The sequence below is a fragment of the Chelonoidis abingdonii genome, chromosome 1 (assembly GCF_003597395.2).
Source record: "Chelonoidis abingdonii isolate Lonesome George chromosome 1, CheloAbing_2.0, whole genome shotgun sequence".
Classification (NCBI taxonomy): Eukaryota; Metazoa; Chordata; order Testudines; family Testudinidae; genus Chelonoidis; species Chelonoidis abingdonii.
Genome location: NC_133769.1, coordinates 256,619,030 through 256,637,836, shown reverse-complemented (window position 1 = coordinate 256,637,836; position 18,807 = coordinate 256,619,030). Strand labels below are relative to the sequence as shown.

Genomic DNA, 18,807 nt, shown 5'->3' with positions numbered 1-18,807 from the left:
TTCCCTGGACATCTAGTGATGTACTGGGGAGAAGACATCAGGAACAGACTGTATTTGTATAGACGCACCCACTCTGCCTAGGCGTGCAGTGTGATGGAGCCCCTTGATGGAGCCAGAATGATGAAGCCCAAATGATCACTCTTTGGCAGATGTTGGATTGCAGGTCACTTTGTTATTGGGTGGAGGGGTGATAAAAGGTTTTTTATCCTTGCTGTGTGAATCAAGGGCAGCAGAACTGTGCTTGGCATGCCCTGATTGAAGGGGTCACCCTCAGCTGAACAGAGCTTGCTAAGCATGGGGTAGAAATGCCAAAGCCCAATGGAGATGAGAGACGTAGAAGGGAGGACAAAGGACGGGACGGGACGGGACGGGACGGGACGGGAGAGGAGAGGAGAGGAGAGGAGTTTGTACTTGGTGGTGTGGCATCTGACTAAGGGTCCAGACAGCATTTAACCTGTTTAATTACAGATCTGATTAAGACTCAATTGAGAGGCTTTTCTTGTGGATCACTGGAGCTGACATCATTGCTAGCCAGGTGTAAGCATTAGAACTGCTATGGGGCAGGGTCTCTGGTAAAAAAGTTTACCCAGCCTGTATTACAGTGAGGCTCCATCACTTAGTGCTGAAATCACTGAGAGCTGTGTTAAGCGGTGGGACTTCAAGACATTTCAGCCGTTGCAGTAGAGAAGACAGTGGTGGAGTAAGCGATGGTGGAGCAGCTGACGATGCCTTTCTCCCATCCACCTGGGATGGGATGTGAACTTGTGTGAATGCACCTGTGAACTCTGGGGCTATGTCTATGTCCCCCCACCGATTGATGCACCGGGGGTCGATTTAGCGGGTCTAGTGAAGACCAGCTAAATTGATAGTAGAGTGCTCTCCGGTCAACTCTGCTACTCTACCGGAAATGAGAGGAATAAGGGTCTCTCATTGACCCAGCATGGTGTAGACACTGCAGTGTGTTGACCTAAGCTATGTCAACTCCAGCTACATTATTCACATAGCTGGAGTTGTGTATCTTAGGTTGACTTATTGTGGTATTCTTAGTCTTTGCTGACCAAGAACAACAACTGTGAGTGGCATGCTGTGGAGGGAGAGGGGAGTGGCATGTTAACGGGACATTCGTTTGTTGGACTTTCACACTGCAATATGAAAGGCTGTGGAAAAAGGACACCACCCTGTGTGCTCTTGGGTGGGTGTTTTGTTCATGGTCATATGTTTTCAAATCATGCTTGTGGTGTTTTCCCAAATGTATGCTGGGTTCCTTTCCCCTTTTATTAAAAGTTTTCTTTTCCATACACAGACAGTGTTTGTGAGAGGGGAAATACTGCCTCTTAGAGGCACCCAGAGGTGATGTGTAATTGTCCCAGGTTACTGGGTGGGGGCTGGAGACAGTTCTGTGTTATATTGTCCAAAGGAACCATTAGACATTGAACCCGTCCCTTGCTGCTGCTGGCTTCACCTGGCAGAAGGGTTACACTCAGGCTGATGAGTATTACACTAAGGCAAGTAGTCCCTTCAAAGTCAATGGGACTGCCTGCACAAGTACTATTCAGTGTGAGTAAGGGCTGCAGAGCCAGCTCCTAGCAGCAGGAAAGAGGAAGGATCACGGGCCCCAAAACAGGCTGAACTGATATGGAACACTTTCAAGGTACAGTAAGATTGGCCTATTATTTTCTATGCCTCATTCTAAGCCAAAATATCATTTCAGATGCTCTTCAAGCAGGCAGTTCGTTTCTTGGGTATTAGCTAACGCTTTCGCCACAGTTATTATAATACAATGTTAAAATGGATTTACTGTAACCATCTGAAAAACAAAATATTTTTCCTGAAATGCCTGGACCAAATGCTCCTGTTACATTTCTGCATTAGTGTTGTGACTGGAGAAATAGGGTGTTACTGACCCCCAGTCAGAAAGTTCCATTCATGATCATGGATATAATCTTCATTGCTACTGCACCTGAAACTCACATTCATTTCAGTGCAGGAGTGTTTAAGGTATGAGGTGGGTGCAGGACTGGGACCTAGAATTATAAAGTTATTTCATAACTGAGGTGCAGATCATGGCAGTGGTAACAAAACAAAAATGTGCAGATTTGCATAGTAAATGAGGTAAGATTGCATATCTGCTTTATGTTAATGGAGATGTGTAGCTGTTAAGAACATTGTGATTAGGCTGACAGCAATGCAAATGCAGATGCTCTCCTAAGTTTAGTAGGAATAATTCAATTATGTAGCCCATTTGAGCCTGTCTTCTGTCATAATATCTAGTGAGTTACATTTCTCAGTATCCAACTGGCGTATCTGCTTTATTTTGGCTACGGGCTGGTCTACACTGGGGGGGCAGGGGGCCGCAATCGATCTAAGATACACAACTTCAGCTATGCTATTTGCATAGCCGAAGTCAAAGTATCTTAGTTTGACTTACCTTGCCATCCTCATGGTGGCAAGTCAACTGCTGCAGCTCTCCCGTCGACTCTACTTACTCCTCCTGCCAAGGTGGAATACAGGCGTCGATTCGGGGATCGATTTATTGCGTCTAGATGAGACATGATAAATCTATCCCCTATAGATCGATTACTACCCGCCGATCAGGCAGGTAGTGTAGACCTTGCCTAAAAGAAGCATACCTTTTTTAGAATGTGCTTTCTCTTTGCAGTTATAAAACATCTGGGTCATTCAGTGGCATTTCACCTTGCAAAATGTTCCAGCGATGATGCTTCTTACATAGATCAAATTCTGAACAAATGCCTGATTATCCAGTCTACCTTTTTTTCTCTACCCAACAGAGAACTCATAGTTTTTTTTCTCCTGAGTATTATGGTGCGCTCCAATATATAATCTTGGTGTTAGATGTTATTTGAACTCAGTCCCTTTCAGTAAAGTACTTGTCCTTTGATGTCTGCTTTGATGTGCTGGACCCTGCAATTTATTTTAAGGGTGTAAATACCAAGAAGAGAAAGTATAGAGGTTTTAGCTAGGAGAAATGGGATTAAATTTAAAGAAGGGAAATTTTAAAATCAATATTAGAACAAACTTCCTGACAACATGATGAATTAGACTGTTGGATAATCAAAAGAGCTGCAGGGAGAAGTGGTGAATCTGTGAATGTCAGACAAAGACCAAGAAAGGTGCTTACATACCAGGGCTAAGATTTTCAAAAATGGGCACCTAAAGTTAAGCTTCCTAATCTGTATTTGGGCACCTATATAAGAATCCTGATTTTCAAAGGTGCTGAGCAGGCAAGAGAGCTGCTGGGAAGTGCTAGGTGCTCAGGATTTTGAAAAAAATGAGGCTTCTTATTGAGGTGCATAAAAATGGATCTACAAGCTTAGCTTTTGGCATCAGAACAGCTCCTGTTGTCTTCAGTGGGTTTGGGATCAGGTCTTGAATGAGGTCAGCAGTGAGAACCATAAAGAATCTGTGGACACTTAACAAGGTTGTAGAAAAAGTTGTATGTTAATACAGATGAAAGATTAGGGGGGAAATTTTCAAAAGCACAGAGGGCAGTTGGGTACCCAACGCCATTCTAAATTAATGAGAGGTGATGGCCTAACCTCCACAAAATTTCCCCCTAAATCAAACACACACACACAAGGAGGAATAGAGCTACTGTGCATAACCTTAACTCTGGCATTTCTTGGCTTTTGTGCAAGAAATCTGCTGTCATAATGCTCCCACACTAGCATTAACTTCCTGAACACCACAATCAGCTTCAACTATGGAACCCTGCAGACAGCTATATGCAAGAAACCCACGGATCCCCACACTTACTTTCACATATCCAGTAACCACCTCAAACACACCAAGACATCTGCTATCTACAGCCAGGCCTTCAAATACTACAGAATATGCTCTGAGGGGAAAATCTGGGATATTTATCTTAAACTCAAAACCGCCTTCAAACAAGGACACTTCATAGAGAAGTAGATTGTGTCATGGAATGGGCCATCCAACTACCCCGAGAGAACCTGCTTCAATACAGGAAAAAAAAAACAAAAACCAAACACCCCCACAAAACCTCGCTACCCTCTAACTGCACACCTGGTTGTTATCTGCCACCTCAAACTGCATAGGCATTGGCTTCTTCCAGGACCCAGGGGTGCTCAACCCCCTGCTCTGCCTCAAACCCCACACCACCCTGCCTCTTCCCACCCAATTCCACCCCTTCCCCGAGCTCGCACCAGACTCCTCCCCATCCCACCAAGTGCCTCCTGCATGCTGCACAACAACTAATGGTGGGTGGGAGGCACTGGATGGGAGGGGAAGGAGTTACGGAGTGGAGCTGCCAGCAGATAGGAGGCCGTGGGGGTGGGGAGGGGAGAACTGGCTGCCAGTAGGTGCTAAGCAGCCACTAATTTTTTCCATGGGTGCTCCAGCCCTAGGACTCGGCACCTATGCCACATTAGAACCCCCCTACAAGGTCTCATTAAACAATTACAACCCACACTTGATGGGCACCACGTCCTGAAATAAATCTTTCCTAACCTCCTCTTCTGGCCTTCAGACACCTCCCTAACCTTTCCAAGCTCATAATTAGAAGCAAGCTTTCCTGAGAACAGGGCCCACCAACTAAAAGCAGCACCAGACCCTGCCAGAATAGATGGAAAATGTACTGACATAAATCCACTGCTATGATGATCAAACACCCCCCACAAAAGCCATGGGTCCTCCACGTGCCTATCACAACATAATGTGTGATAAGAACACAAGAACAATTATGTGGGTGAAACTAGATAATCACTGTGCTCTTGAATGAACTCACACAGAAAACGATAAAAGACAAAAACACCATGTCACCGTTGGATGAACACTTTTCACAACGCGATCATCCTATACCTGATATATCCGTCCTCATCTTCAAAGGAAGCCTGCATGAGATCTTTAAAAGATGAGCCTGGGAGCTTAAATTCATAACTTTGCTAGACACTAAAAATCATGGGCTTAATAAAGACACTGGATTTATGACTTATTACAACAATCTGTAACCCACTACCAATCCCCTTTTTTTGCCCTATGACTTCAGGGATGTTAACGGGCCACTTCTCTTTGAATGGTCCCTTAGAATATATGTTAACTACTTATGCTAAACAATCTGTTCCCCTTTGTATTTAGCTGTGACACTCTGAGCATGTTTCCCAGAACTGTATAGTTTGAAAACTTGTGCCTTTCACCAAAAGAAGTTGGTCCAATACAAAGATATTACTTCACCCATCTTGTCTCACGAAAGCCAATACTTCATTGGATCAGATCCTGTTTTCTTTTATACTGGTGTAAATCTGGAGAGCCACCACTAACTTCAGTGGACTCACTCACTATGCAAGCAGCATAAATAAGAGCAGACTTTAATCCATTGTGCTTAATTTATATCCTACCCATCCGCTAAGTTATGAGTTCTTAAAATGACCTGGTTCTCCAGTAGACATAAGCAAAAAACAAACACACCAAGCTACAGGTTTGTCAAGAGGGCTGAATGGCTCCTTAGATTTATGAAATTTCAGAAATACGTTTTGTTAGCTTAGAGCAAGCGTGACACTTGAGAAAATTGTCTGTCACTTTATAAAAGGTATACATAGCTGAAAAGCTGGGTTTATATGTAGTGGGAACAGTGATGAAAATAAGGGAACCCACACTATTACTGCTCATCCCAAAGGTAAAAGTTTACATTCTTATTTTCCTTTATTTGATAGGATAAAAGGAAAGTGACTGGTAGGAAAAGTAGCAGCAGGATGCCCCCTGCTGGACAAACTGAGCCAACTGCTTTTGAATAAGTGACAACTGAAGGTGTGTAGGTGTGTGACAGAAAGCAAAATCCCAACATCCATCTTCTCAATATCCACCCAATAGTGGTTCTTGCATGTTACTAAGAGGGTTTTGGAGGATTTTTTTAAATTCACGTTTGTAATTATTTTTCCTTATACTATTTGTAAGCCAATGTTGTAGGTTTCCATATTTGATAACAAGCTCTGAACCTAAAACCACTTAGCTCAGATTGTCTTCTTCTAGGAACCACAATATTCTTTCTACTCTACACCTGGTTAGTCTAGTAAGTAATATAGCCTTGTGGAGGATTCCTTCTCCTCCCCTTTGTTAATGGTGCTGAGAATTGCATTAGGCAATTGAGCAACAGGTATTCTTCATTCTGAGCCAGAATTGACACAATGCCCCAGCATGGTGTTAAGGGACACTTCTGTGGGTATTGTAATTATTCAGATGAAAGAAAATAGGGCAATACCATTTGTGGTCATTAAAACTTGAAACACAGAGAAGAACTTCTTCTTTATAGTTTTCCTATTACCCCCACTGTAGAGCTGAAGAAAAGCTCTGTGTAAACTCAAAAGCTCTCTCACCAACAGAAGTTGGCCCAATACAAGATATTACCTCACCACCTTGTCTTTCTGGTAATAACAGTTCAAAATAAGATCACAGTAATGCCACCTGATGAGCATCAAATACTGTGACATGACAATTTCCTTCTGCTGTGTGACCTGTGAACATAGTAGAACCTCAAAGTTATGAACACCTTGGCAATGGAAGTTGGTCATAACCCTGAAATGTTCATAACTCTGAACAAAATGTGATTCTTTCAAAAGTTTACAGCCGAACATTGACTTAATACAGCTTTGAAACTTTGCTATGTGGAAGAAAAATGCTGCTTTCCCTTATTTTTTTAGTAGTTTACGTTTAGCACAGTACTGTACTGTATTTGCTTTTTTTGGGGTCTCTTTTGCCGCCTGATTGTGTACGTCCAGTTCCAAATGATGTGTGTGTTTAACTGGTCAGTTCGTAACTCTGGTATTTGTAACTCTGATGTTCTACTGTAGTATTTTGATAAAATGCAGTCAAGATATTCAGTATCAACCTGTAGAGCTTGGGGGTGGTTGCAACTACAGTGTGTAAACAGTGTGTGGTTTGTGGTGCAACTGATTTGAAGCACCACTTGTCCTTAAACTGGCCAGCTAGCATCTTTTCAAAAAAATATCCTCTTTATTTACCCAGAAATTGATTTTTAAAAGACTCTTTAAGTCTATACACTTTAATGGATTCTACCCACAGCATAACCAGGGTGTAGAAATAGTGTTAGTCTTCCCTTTCTGCCCTCTTTGGACCCACATTGTGGCCTAGTGTAGGTCAGACATTAGGAAATAGGAAGCATTGGCTTCCAGAGTAGTTAAGTTCTCTCTATTGATTTCGGGTTTACTGTACCCTGAAGTATGTAGCAGTAGAAGTGAATATAGACCTTCTCAATGGAGATTGATTGTATTGCTGAGCAAATGGGCACAACCACCAGGAGGAAGGATTTAGCTCTCACTCATGCTCATTAAAGCAAACAAGTTGTAAGCTACTAGGTAAGAAATAGAGATGGACCCATATGGTAATACCAGATCTGAGCCTCTCTGGATTTTGGAGAATTTCAATGGTGAATATGTATTTTCCTATTCTAGTGAGAATCTTCATTAAATACCAGGACACAAATTCTGCCTTCAGATTTGGGCATGCAGCTCCGGTGGCAGTCACCAGGAGCTGCACAGGCATATTCAAAAATAGAATATGGCCGCTAAAGATTTCACAGTGTCTTTAGTATACTCAGAAATGCAATGTATTATCACAGCCTTTATCGAACTTCTCCTACTGGACTCTCATCAGAATGCTCTGTTTGAACCCACATGCTGGCCCCATGTGCTTTTAAGCTTCCTTGTGTCACTGCAGGCTCCAGCCACCCTATCTGGCTCTAGCCTCTCTGGCACACTTCCTAGGCACAGACCTTGATATCCCTTTTGAGAAGTAAAACTTCACAGTCCAGCTGGTCTAGGACCCAAGATCAATGTTGACTCCTCAAGAATTCCAGTAGTTTAAGCATACCCTTTCCTAGAGCTCTACTCTTGTGAGCACTCTGGTTTACAGTTTACACCTTGAAGGACAGATGGTAGTCAAAGCAAATAGACACAGACTTTGCAGAAGGATTTCTAAAGACAATGACTACTTTAGTCAGCACAAGAAAATACATATCTAGGCAAAATATCTACATACCATTCCCTGCCTCAGTTTCCTTACCACTCGAGTGGGGGTCCTTCCTCTCTCTTTTTCTTCTTTTATATGACTTCTCCTTTGTAACATGGAATCTTCTTTTCTGACCTCTGAAATCAATGTCCTTCAGCTCAACCAATCTGATAGTCAAAAATGTTTCCTTCTCTCTCAGGAAACTTGTCCCTTTGTTCCTCCCCCCAAATCTTCTCAGACTCTGTGGTGTCAAAGGGCTATGCCAACACCTCAGTCTCTTCATTCTCCCCTATGTCCACTCTTTCCTCTAGAGATCTGGAGAGAGCTGGTTGCAGATCCCCTACTGTTCTGCCATAGCCTGGCCTATTCCCTTGTTGATAGTACTTAACAACTGTCTCATTCAAAGGCAGTGTTGTTGTAGCTGTGTCAGTACTAGGATATTAGGGCTTGTCTACACTTACAGTGCTGCAGTGGTGGAGGGGCAGCTGTGCCACTGTAGCACTCAGTGTAGACACTATCTATGCCAATGGGAGAGCTTCTCCCATCAGCGTAGATATTCCACTTCCCTGAGAAGTGGTAGCTATGTCAACGTGAAAGCCCTCAGGGGCTGAGTGATGTACATATACTGATCTAACAGCACTATGTTGATGGGAGGGTCTCCTGTTGGCATAGGTAGCATGTTCACTAAAATCCACACCCCTGAGCAATGTAGTTATGCAAACATAAGTTGGTAGCATAGACCAAGCCTTAGAGAGAGAAGGTGAGTGAGTAACATCTTTTATTGGACCAACTTCCGTTGTTGAGAGAGACAAGCTTTTGAGCTTACAAAGAGCTCTTCTTCAGGTCTGGAAAACTTAGGCCATGTCTACACTACCACATACGTTGGCAAAGCTTATGTCGCTCAGGAGTGTGAAAAAAAACAACCCCCCTGAGTGACATAAGTTACGCCGGCATAAGTGGTAGTGTGCACAGCTGACATAGCTAATGCTGCTTGTTGATGGTGGTTTAATTATGTTGATGGAGAGCTCTCTCCCATTGGCATAGAGCAGCTACAGGAAAGATCTTACAGCTATGCCGCTGTAAACTCTCTAGTATAAACATAGCCTTACTCAGAGTGCCACATGCTAAACAATCTGTTCTATCTTGTATTTAGCTAAGCCCTGATCTATACGGGGGCTGGGGAGGGGGATTGATCTAAGTTACACAACTTCAGTTATGTGAATAATGTAGCTGAAGTCAACTTACTTAGATCGACTTACCGAGGTGTCTTCACTGTGGTGAGTCGACTGCTGTCGCTCCCCCGTCGACTCTGCCTGCGCCTCTCATGGCGCTGGAGGACAGGAGTGAACAGGAGAGGGCTCAGGGGTCGATTTATCACGTCTAGACTAGACATGATAAATCGATCCCCACTGGATTGATCACTGTCTGCCCATCCCGCGTGTAGTGTAGACATACCCTACATAGTTAACACATTTCAAGCGCTCATTCAGGGTGAAGTGGTCTGTTAACACCAATCCAATCATAGGGAGGAAAGGAAAGGAGGGGAGGGGAAAAAAGCCGAGGGGGGTTTGTTCGTGGGTTAGATTGTTGTAATCAGCCATAAAGCTAGTGCCTCTGTTCAGTCCATGAACTTTAGTGTTTAGCAAAGTTATGAATTTAAACTCCTGGGCTTGTCTTTAGAAAGTGTTGTGCAGGTTTCCTTTGAGGATGAGGACTGAGCGGTCAGCTATAGAGAGACAGCTTTGTGAAAAGTGTCACCCATTGGTGATATGATGTTTTTGTCTTTTATCACTTTCCTGTGTGTGTTCATTTGAGAGCATAGTGATTGTCTGGCTTCACCAACATAATTGTTGTTGGAACATGAGGCACACTGAGTGTTCTGATAGGCACATGTAGGACCAATGGATCTTGAAAAGTGTGTTGTAGGAGGTATCAATCATTGTATCAGTGGAGATGTGTGTAGGTTTTACATTGGTTCTGGCAAGATCTGGTGCTGCTTTGAGTTGGTGTGTCCTGGAGGAAGTTGGCCCTTTGTGTGGTGAGTGGTTTGAGGATGGTTTCTATGACTCCCTATATTCTTTCAGTATCAGTGCCATGGTTGGATATGATGGCTCTGCCTGGGTTCCCTTGTTTGTGTATGTCGGGAGGCATGTAGAAGGTATCTGGAGTGGGTTCATGGGGGATGAGTTTGTAGAGTTTCTCTTGGAGTAGTTTGGAGAATGACCTGATGATATCCATTAAGTTCTTGGGTAAATTGGGCTGTGGAGTCTCCTTTGAGTTCTTTATAGTGTTGGTGCAGGAGAGTTGCTGGTTGGCCTCGTTAACAGTCATCTGTCTGCTGGTTTGATCTTTATCTGGTGGTAGTAATATTTCAGGAACTCTATGGGCCCTACACATGCCTATCACAACTTGTGGTGCACCTCCTCCAGTGCACTACATACCCCAGTAGTAACTATGTGAGTGAAACCAGACAATCACTATGCTCTCAAATGAATTCATACTGAAAACAGATAAAAGACAAAAACACCCAACACCTACATTTTTCACAAAGTAATCACTCTGTATCGATCAGTCCTCATGCTCAAAGGAAACCTGCACAACACTTCCAAAAGATAAGCCTGAGAGCTTAAATTCATAATTTTGCTAGACCCTAAAAATCATGTACTGAATACAGATACTAGATTTATGGCTTATTACAACAAACAACTCCTGCTGCTGCTTCCTCTCCCTCCTTTCCTTTCCTCCCTGTAATTGGAGGAGTTCTAACAGACCACTTCATCTTAGTGGTCCCTTGAAATGTGTGTTAACTACTTATGCTAAAAAAATCTCTTCCACTTTGTATTTAGCTGTGAGACTCTGAGTAAGTTTCCCAGGTCTCGTCTACGCTACAGAGTTAAGTTGACATAAAGCAGATGTAAATAAAGACCTCAGTCTGTCAACCTGGTGCAATGGGGCTCCAGCTGTCAGTTTCCCACAATGCCCCACTCTGAGAGTTAAATCAGTGGAAGTGCTCCTGGTGATGAGGCTGTGCACTGCTGACAGAATGAGCTAGTGCAGACATGCAAAACCAATGTAATTACTGTAGTGGATATATGTAAACCTTACTTAAGTCAACTTAATCCTGTAGTGTGGACTTGCCCCCAGGCCTGAAGAAGAGCTGTCTGTAGCTCAATAGCTTGTCTCTCTCACCAACAGAAGTTGGTCCAATAAAAGGTATTACTTCACTCACCTTGTCTTTCATTCAAAGGCAGACATTCAGGTGCCTTCCTTGCAGGGCTGGCGCTTCCATTTAGCCGACCTAGGCAGTCACCTAGAGCGCCAGGATTTGGGAGGGCGGCATTTTGGCGGAGGGGGGTCCTTCCGCGCTCTGGGTCATCGTCGGCAATTCTGCAGCGGGTCCTTCACTCGCTCCGGGACCCACCGCCGAAGTGCCCCGAAGACCGGGAGCATGGAAGGTCCCCCCCGCCGCAGAATTGTCGCCAACGACCGGGAGCGCGGAAGGACCTCCGCCTAGGGCGCCAAAAACCCTGGCGCCGCTCCTGCCTCCTTGTCTCCTTCACACAAGGAGGATCTCTGGAAATAAGTCAGCTATGACACCAGGAAGGTAGCAATAATAGTGAATGGGTAAACCAAGTCACATAATTCTCGTAAAAATACTGACATTTGCTACATTCTTCTCAAGTGTTATTAATGAACGTGTGTATTTTGTTGGCTGGTATGGGAATTCTTACATATAGCAGTTGCTGGTCAGCTATTCAGTTTTAAGTTAAGTCACAATATGTATCCTTGGCTTCGGATCAGCAGACTATAGCAGTTTGTTTTACAGCACCTGCCTGGCCCTGCACAGTATACCTTCTGCATTTTAAGTGAAAGACATATGACTCTCATAATGTCAGTTACTCTTCTTGCTACATGCTGTTGCACCAGAAGAGCTTGTCACCAGGATGTAAATAATTGCATGGATTTCTGGCTTGTATAGTTACCTTCTATAAGACAAATTAATTGAGACGCAAATGACATTGAAGCCCGAAACAAGAGATACTCCAATGTACTCTTTAAAACTGAATAGCCTCACATCATTTGCAAGTCAATTCCAATTTACTATGAGCCTGAAAACTACCTCGATGCCCTTTCATCAGGATTTGTTCATTCATGCATTTCTTTCTTAAAGCATAGTTTTTCTTAAAGCATAGTTTTATTAACTCACTCTGCTTAAATGGTGGATTTTAAAAGATATACAGTAAAACCAGTGGGTTAGAAACAGTCACCTTTACCTGCATTGAGGAGTACCACATTTTGCAAGCAGTCCCACTGATGTCAATGAGATTGTTTATGGAGCCAGGTGCTTTGGCATTGCAAATGTAGCCAGGCCCTCTGGCAAAAGGGGCTAATGGGTGGGATCTGAGTTACTACAGAGAATTCTTTCCTGGGTGCTAGCTGGTGAGTCTTGCCCACATGCTCAGGGTTTAACTGATCACCATATTTGGGGTCGGGAAGGAATTTTCCTCCAGGGCAGATTGGCAGAGGCCCTGGGTTTTTTTTGCCTTCCTCTGCAGCGTGGGGCACGGGTCACTTGCTGGAGGATTCTCTGCATCTTGAGGTCTTTAAACCACAATCTGAGGACTTCAATAACTCAGACATAGGTTAGGGGTTTGTTACAGGAGTGGATGGGTGAGATTCTGTGGCCTGCATTGTGCAGGAGGTCAGACTAGATGATCATAATGGTCCCTTTTGACCTTAAAGTCTATGAGTCCTTGAGTCTATTATAAGTAAGGTACAATGAGATTTGGGTGAACTGGCTGTAGCATGTGGATTAATTATTAGCTGATGAGGCCTTATCTGGAGTACTGTGTCAATTCAAGGTGCCACACTTTAGAAAAGATTAGAAAGAGTCCAGAGGAGAACAAAAATGATAAAGATTTAGAAAACTTAACCTATGAGGAAAGATTAAAAGCCTGGGCATGATTAGTCTTGAGAAAAGAAGACGGAGGGGGGACCTGATAACAATAACATGTATTTAAACACAGGCTGCATCCGTTATCTCCATCCATACAGTCATGACAAACTATAATAAAAAGGCCAGTCTAGGAGTGTTTCAAGCTTATCACAGATTGCAAATGTCAACATTGCCTCTATCAGGTATATGGGGATAGTTTTCCAAATAAAGGCACTTTATATCAAAAGGAAGGTATAATTTCCCTAAATTCAGATAGTGGCTCTGTTTAAAAAGGAAGAAATGTACTCCTAAATATTTTTTCTTAATTCAGAGCAGACTATAGAGCATTCCTTGTCCTGTTACATAGCTTCCAGTTCACTAGAGGGAGGTATAGGAAAAGAATTCAGAGAAGGCAAAGCAGAAACAGAATTGAAAATTAGATATGTATTTAAGCTGGTGCTTTGTGTGTTTTGGAAGACAATTGTCAGAGCAAAAATGTCAAATCAACTGGCAAGGCAAATTAGACACTTTTTTTCCAATCTCCATCCTGACAATAAGTTTATTGCAGTTATCTCACTCAGTAGGGGGAAGCACATTAGATGAGCTCAGATGCCATAAGTAGTTTTAGACAAATAAAAAGTGTGCACAATTTTCTTCTCATAGAAGCCCCCTCATTAGCTGACACATTCTAAGTTCTTTCTTTCTTTGAACAGTGTGTATTTCCCTTTAAAGAGACCTGAAGTTGGCTTTTATAAAAATAGCTGGGAATCAAATATAAATACAGCATCACTACATAGATTATATTAATCCTTTTCAGAATATGGCAGCATGCCAGCTACTGGGATAATTTCCCCCTTATTCCTTCTAGGGAATGAATAATGGAGCATTTGTACAGCACTTGTGAAAGGAGAGAGTTTTCTCTTCAGGTCAGGCATGGTGCTGGCATCTGCAGTTCAAGTATTCTTGTGTTGCCCTGCCAATGCAATCAATCTACACTGCTCTTTTTAAAAAGTAAAGGGCAATTTGAGAACAGTAGGTAGCTACTTAAATAAATAAATAAATAAATAAACCAACAACAATGCTGGATTTAACTTGCAGCACAAACCCTATTTGTTCCAGTCCTGACATCAACATTCTTTTTAGAGTTAAAAAACCCAACACTTCCCCTCTCCAGTGGGGAAGGTTCCCCTTTTCTGAATAAGATGTCTGTTCTATGAGGGAAAGAGGAATAGTGTCTATCACTTACTGCCAAGATGAGTACTGATACACAAAGCCTACTCCACCACATCTGGGCATGAGGGCAGCCACCCAGCCAAGAAACACTTTAAACACCTACAGACAGATAAAGCAGAGGAAGCAATAGTTGCAGAACTGTGCCAAAATGGATACTGTGCCTGGTCCATTAATAAACATTTGGAAGAAAAGGTAGGGGTAGGCGTGTACATGTGTGGTGAGAGAGAGAGAGAGAGAGAGGGAGAGATGTGGGGAGAAAGGGAAGGGGAACTGACCTGTAAAAGGGAAAGAGGAAACCAAGTGTGTCATTGCAATTGAGAGCTGTGGTAGAGTTGGGTTTTTCTTTCTTTCTTTTAAATTACGGAACAGCCAGGATTTCATTCCATTCTGAAATGGAATGCTGTTCCTCATTTCATTAAAAATGTAAGTTCCATAAAATATGGATCAGCAGTAGGCCCCTCTGGTGAACAGCAAATTACAATTTTACCAATCTGAACTAAATTATTCGTGTAGGTTTTACAGTCTAGAATGCAAAGTTGCACACTCCAATATGTCTTTCCAAAGGTTTGAAACAATTATAGTACTTCTAAAGTTTTGGTGTCTGAACAACGTAGCACATTCAGGGCAGAGGCGGCTCTAGCTTTTTTGCTGCCCAAAGCACGGCAGGCAGGCTGCTTTCGGCGGCTTGCCTGCGGGAGGTCCCTGGTTGGGTCCCGCGGATTCGGCAGCTTGCCTGCGGGGGATCCACCGGTCCCGCGGCTTTGGTGTACTCACCACTGAATTGCCACCGAAGCCGCGGGACCAGCGGACCTCCCAGGCCTGGTCTACACTACGCGATTAAACCGATTTTAACAGCGTTAAATCGATTTAATGCTGTACCCATCCACACTACAATGCTCTTTATATCGATATAAAGGGCTCTTTAAATCGGTTTCTGTACTCCTCCCCAACGAGAGGAGTAGTGCTAAAATCGATATTAACGTATTGGATTAGGGTTAGTGTGGCCGCAAATCAACGATATTGGCCTCCGGGCGGTATCCCACAATGCACCACTGACCGCTCTGGACAGCAATCTGAACTCGGAGGCACTGGCCAGGTAGACAGGAAAAGCCCCGCGAGCTCCTGCTGGTAATGGGGCAGGTTCTACCATTGAACGCCAATTTTGGGCCCAGGAAACAAGCACAGACTGATGGACCTCATAGTTTTGCATGTGTGGGGACAATTCGCAGTGGCCGCGAAACTTTCGCATGCGTAAGAGCACTTTCTTTGAACTTTGTGATTTGCTTTCCCCTGCCCTGAAACGCCATAAATACCAAGATGAGAGCAGCCCTCACAGTGGAGAAGTGAGTGGAAATAGCCCTCTGGAAGCTTGCAACGCCAGACAAGCTACGGTCAGTCAGGAATCAATTTGGAGTGGAAAATCTATTGTGGGGCTGATGTTGATGCAAGTGGCCAAAGCAATCTTAAGCTGCTGCTACGAAAGGTTGTGACTCTGGGAAACGTGCAGTATAGTGGATGGCTTTGCTGCAATGGGATTCCCTAACTGTGGGGAGGCGATAGATGGAACCCATATCCCTATCTTGGTCCTGGAGCACCAGGGCACCCAGTACATAAACCGCAAGGGGTACTTTTCCATGGTGCTGCAAGCACTGGTGGATCACAGGGACGTTTCACCAACATCCACGTGGACGGCCAGGAAGGGTTCATGACGCTCGCGTCTTCAGAAGCACTACTCTGTTTAAACGGTGCAGCAAAGGAATTACTTACCAGACCACAAAATAACGTTTGGGGATGTTGAAATGCCTGTCGTTATCCTGGGTGACTCAGCCTCCCTTGATGCATGGCTCATGAAGCCATACACAGGCAGCCTGGACAGTGTCAGGAGCTGTCAACTACAGCTGAGCAAGTGCAGGCATGGTGGTAGAATTGCGTTTGGCCATTTAAAGCTCGCTGGCGCACATTACTGGACTCCGCTCTGACCCCAGCCAAACAATGTCCCGTTTGTTATTGCTGCTTGTTGTGTGCTCCACCAATCTCTGTGAGATAAGGGGAGACATTTATGGCGGGTGGGAGGCTGAGGCAAATCACCTGCCCACTGCTTACACGCAGCGAGACACCAGGGCGATTAGAAGAGCACACCAGGAAACGTGCGCATCAGAGAAGCTTTGAAACGAGTTTCATCACGGGCCCGGGTACGTGTGATGCTGTGTTGTTTTCCCTTCATGAACCCCCCCCCCTTATGGCTCCTTCCCTGTAAACAACCCACCCTCCCCTTCGATTACAGCTTGCTTAAGGAAATAAAGTCACTATCATTTAAAAATCATGTATTCTTTATTAAAAGTCATTCCCTGTAAGCAACCCACCCTCCCCCTCGATTACAGCTTGCTTAAGGAAATAAAGTCACTATCATTTAAAAATCATGTATTCTTTATAAAAAGTAATTATAAAAAGAGGCAGAGAATTAACAAGGTATCCCAGGTGTGGTTTGGGAGGAGGATAGGAGGGAAGGAAAAGGCCATTTAGCACATTTCAATGTAATGACAGCCTTTGGTTGACTGTCCACGGGTGGAGTGGGCGGGTGCACAAAGCCTTCCCCACGCGTTCTTACACGTCTGAGTGAGGAAGATATGGAACATGGTGAGTACTGAGGGTGGTTAAACAGGGGCTGCAAGCAGCACTCTGTGACCCGCTGCTCTTCCTGAAGATCCACCAGATGTCGGAGGATATCAGTTTGATCACGCAGCAGCCCCAGTTGCATCCCGCCACTGCTGATCTTCATGCCTACACCTCTCATCTCGAGCGTCTCTCCTATCCTCATGTTGGTCCCTCTGTCCTCACATTCACTGACATCTTTCCTGTACTTTGCTACCACGTCCTTCCACTCATTCAGATGAGCTCTTTCATTGCGGGTTACTTCCATGATTTCCGAGAACATTTCATCTCGTGTCCTCTTCTTCCTCTGCCTTATCTGAGCTAGCCTTCGGATGGAGTAGGGAGGCTTGAAAAATGTGCAGCTGCATGAGGGAGGGAAAAAAGTGGAGAAGTATTTAAAAAGATACATTTTACAAACAATGGTATACTCTTTCACAGTGAACAACACTATTCACCTTACATAGCACATGTGATTCACTACACAAGGTCGCATTTTGATCTTTTAATATTGAGCGCCTGCGCTCTGGTGTTACAGATCTCACAGACGCAGGTCCCGGGCATCAGAATTCAGCTTGCATGTGGCTATGGTAAGCCATTGTCTTTCGGCTTCTCCAGCCTTCATATACACAGTGCCCTCTGATGCTTTTTCCTGTTAACATGCAGCAGCAGATGCCAACCCCCCCCACCCAATCCAATTCTCTAGGATTGCTTTACCCCTCCCCGCACCGCATGGCTGGTATCATGGAAGATCACTGCTAATCACCCCCCTTTCCCCCCCCCACCGCATGGCTGGTAGCTGGGAAGATTCCTGCTGGCCAAACTCAAAAAAGCTCAGCGCTATCCTCTTCCCCTCCCCCCGCTTGCTACGTGCAAGGAAGGATTTCTTTAAGCAACACCCAGTAGGAAAATGGCCATCTCTGTCCCCTTAATTAAATTCCCATATTTCAACCAGGTTACCATGAACGATATCACTCTGCTGAGGATAACACAGCGAGATAAAGAACGGATGTTTCTGAATGCCAGCAATCCGGGAACATACGCAGCTATGGTTTGTCATGCAATGATACACCGATTACTTGCTACATGCATGGGTGGTAAAGTGTCCTACCATGGTGGACAGAACAAGGCTGCCTTGCCCAGAAAACTTCTGCAAAAGCTTTTGGAGTATCTCCAGGAGCGCTTCATGGAGATGTCCTTGGAGGATTTCCGCTCCATCCCCCAGACATGTTAACAAACTTTTCCAGTAACTTTACTGGCCGCGAATGCATCCCAACCCTCATGGCAAATCAATCATTAAAACACTCTGATTTAAACCATGTTTTATATTTACAAAGGTACACTCACCAGAGGTCACTTTCATGGCTTCACTGTCTGGGCTAGTGGCTTGGAGGGCTGGGAGGGTAATCTGTCTGGGTCACAAAAGCTCCTGGCTGTTGGGGCTAACGGAGTGCTGTTGTGCTCGCTGCAAGGTCGTCCTCCTCATCCTCCTCCTCCTCCTCCTCATCTTCCCCTCCGTGAATCCTCAGCTATGGTTGAGATTACAACCCTCACCTCGGAATCCATGGACAGGGGTGGGTAGTGGTGGCGCAGCCCCCTAAAATTGCATGCAGGCTCAACGTAGAAGCGGCATGTTTTTGGCCTGACCTGGATCTTCTGTTTGCTGCTTTGGTTTTCTGGTATGCTTGTCTGAGCTCCTTAACTTTCACTCTGCACTGCACTGAGTCCCTCGTGTGGCCTTTTCCCATCATAGCCTTGGAAATTTTTTCAAATATTTTTTCATTTCGTCTTTTGGAATGGAGTTCTGTTAGCACTGAATCCTCTCTTCATATAGCGATAAGATCCAGTACCTCCCGTGTAGTCCATGCTGGTGCTCTTTTTCGATTCTCAGGAGACTGCATTGCTACCTGTGCTGGTGAGCTCTGCGTGGTCACCTGTGCTGATGAGAGCTCCATGCTGGCAAACAGGAAATGCAATTCAAAGTTTGC

At 44.3% G+C, this 18,807-nt stretch overlaps 1 long non-coding RNA gene across 1 annotated transcript in view; it reads right to left on the bottom strand.

Annotated features, from left to right (window-relative positions):
• LOC142046327 (uncharacterized) overlaps positions 1 to 18,209 on the bottom strand; it is a 120,832-nt gene extending 102,623 nt beyond the window's left edge. The window contains exon 1 of the long non-coding RNA XR_012655230.1: positions 18,167 to 18,209. This is a non-coding gene — a long non-coding RNA (uncharacterized LOC142046327). The remainder of the gene's footprint in view (positions 1 to 18,166) is intronic.
• Between the last annotated feature and the right edge of the window lie 598 nt (positions 18,210 to 18,807).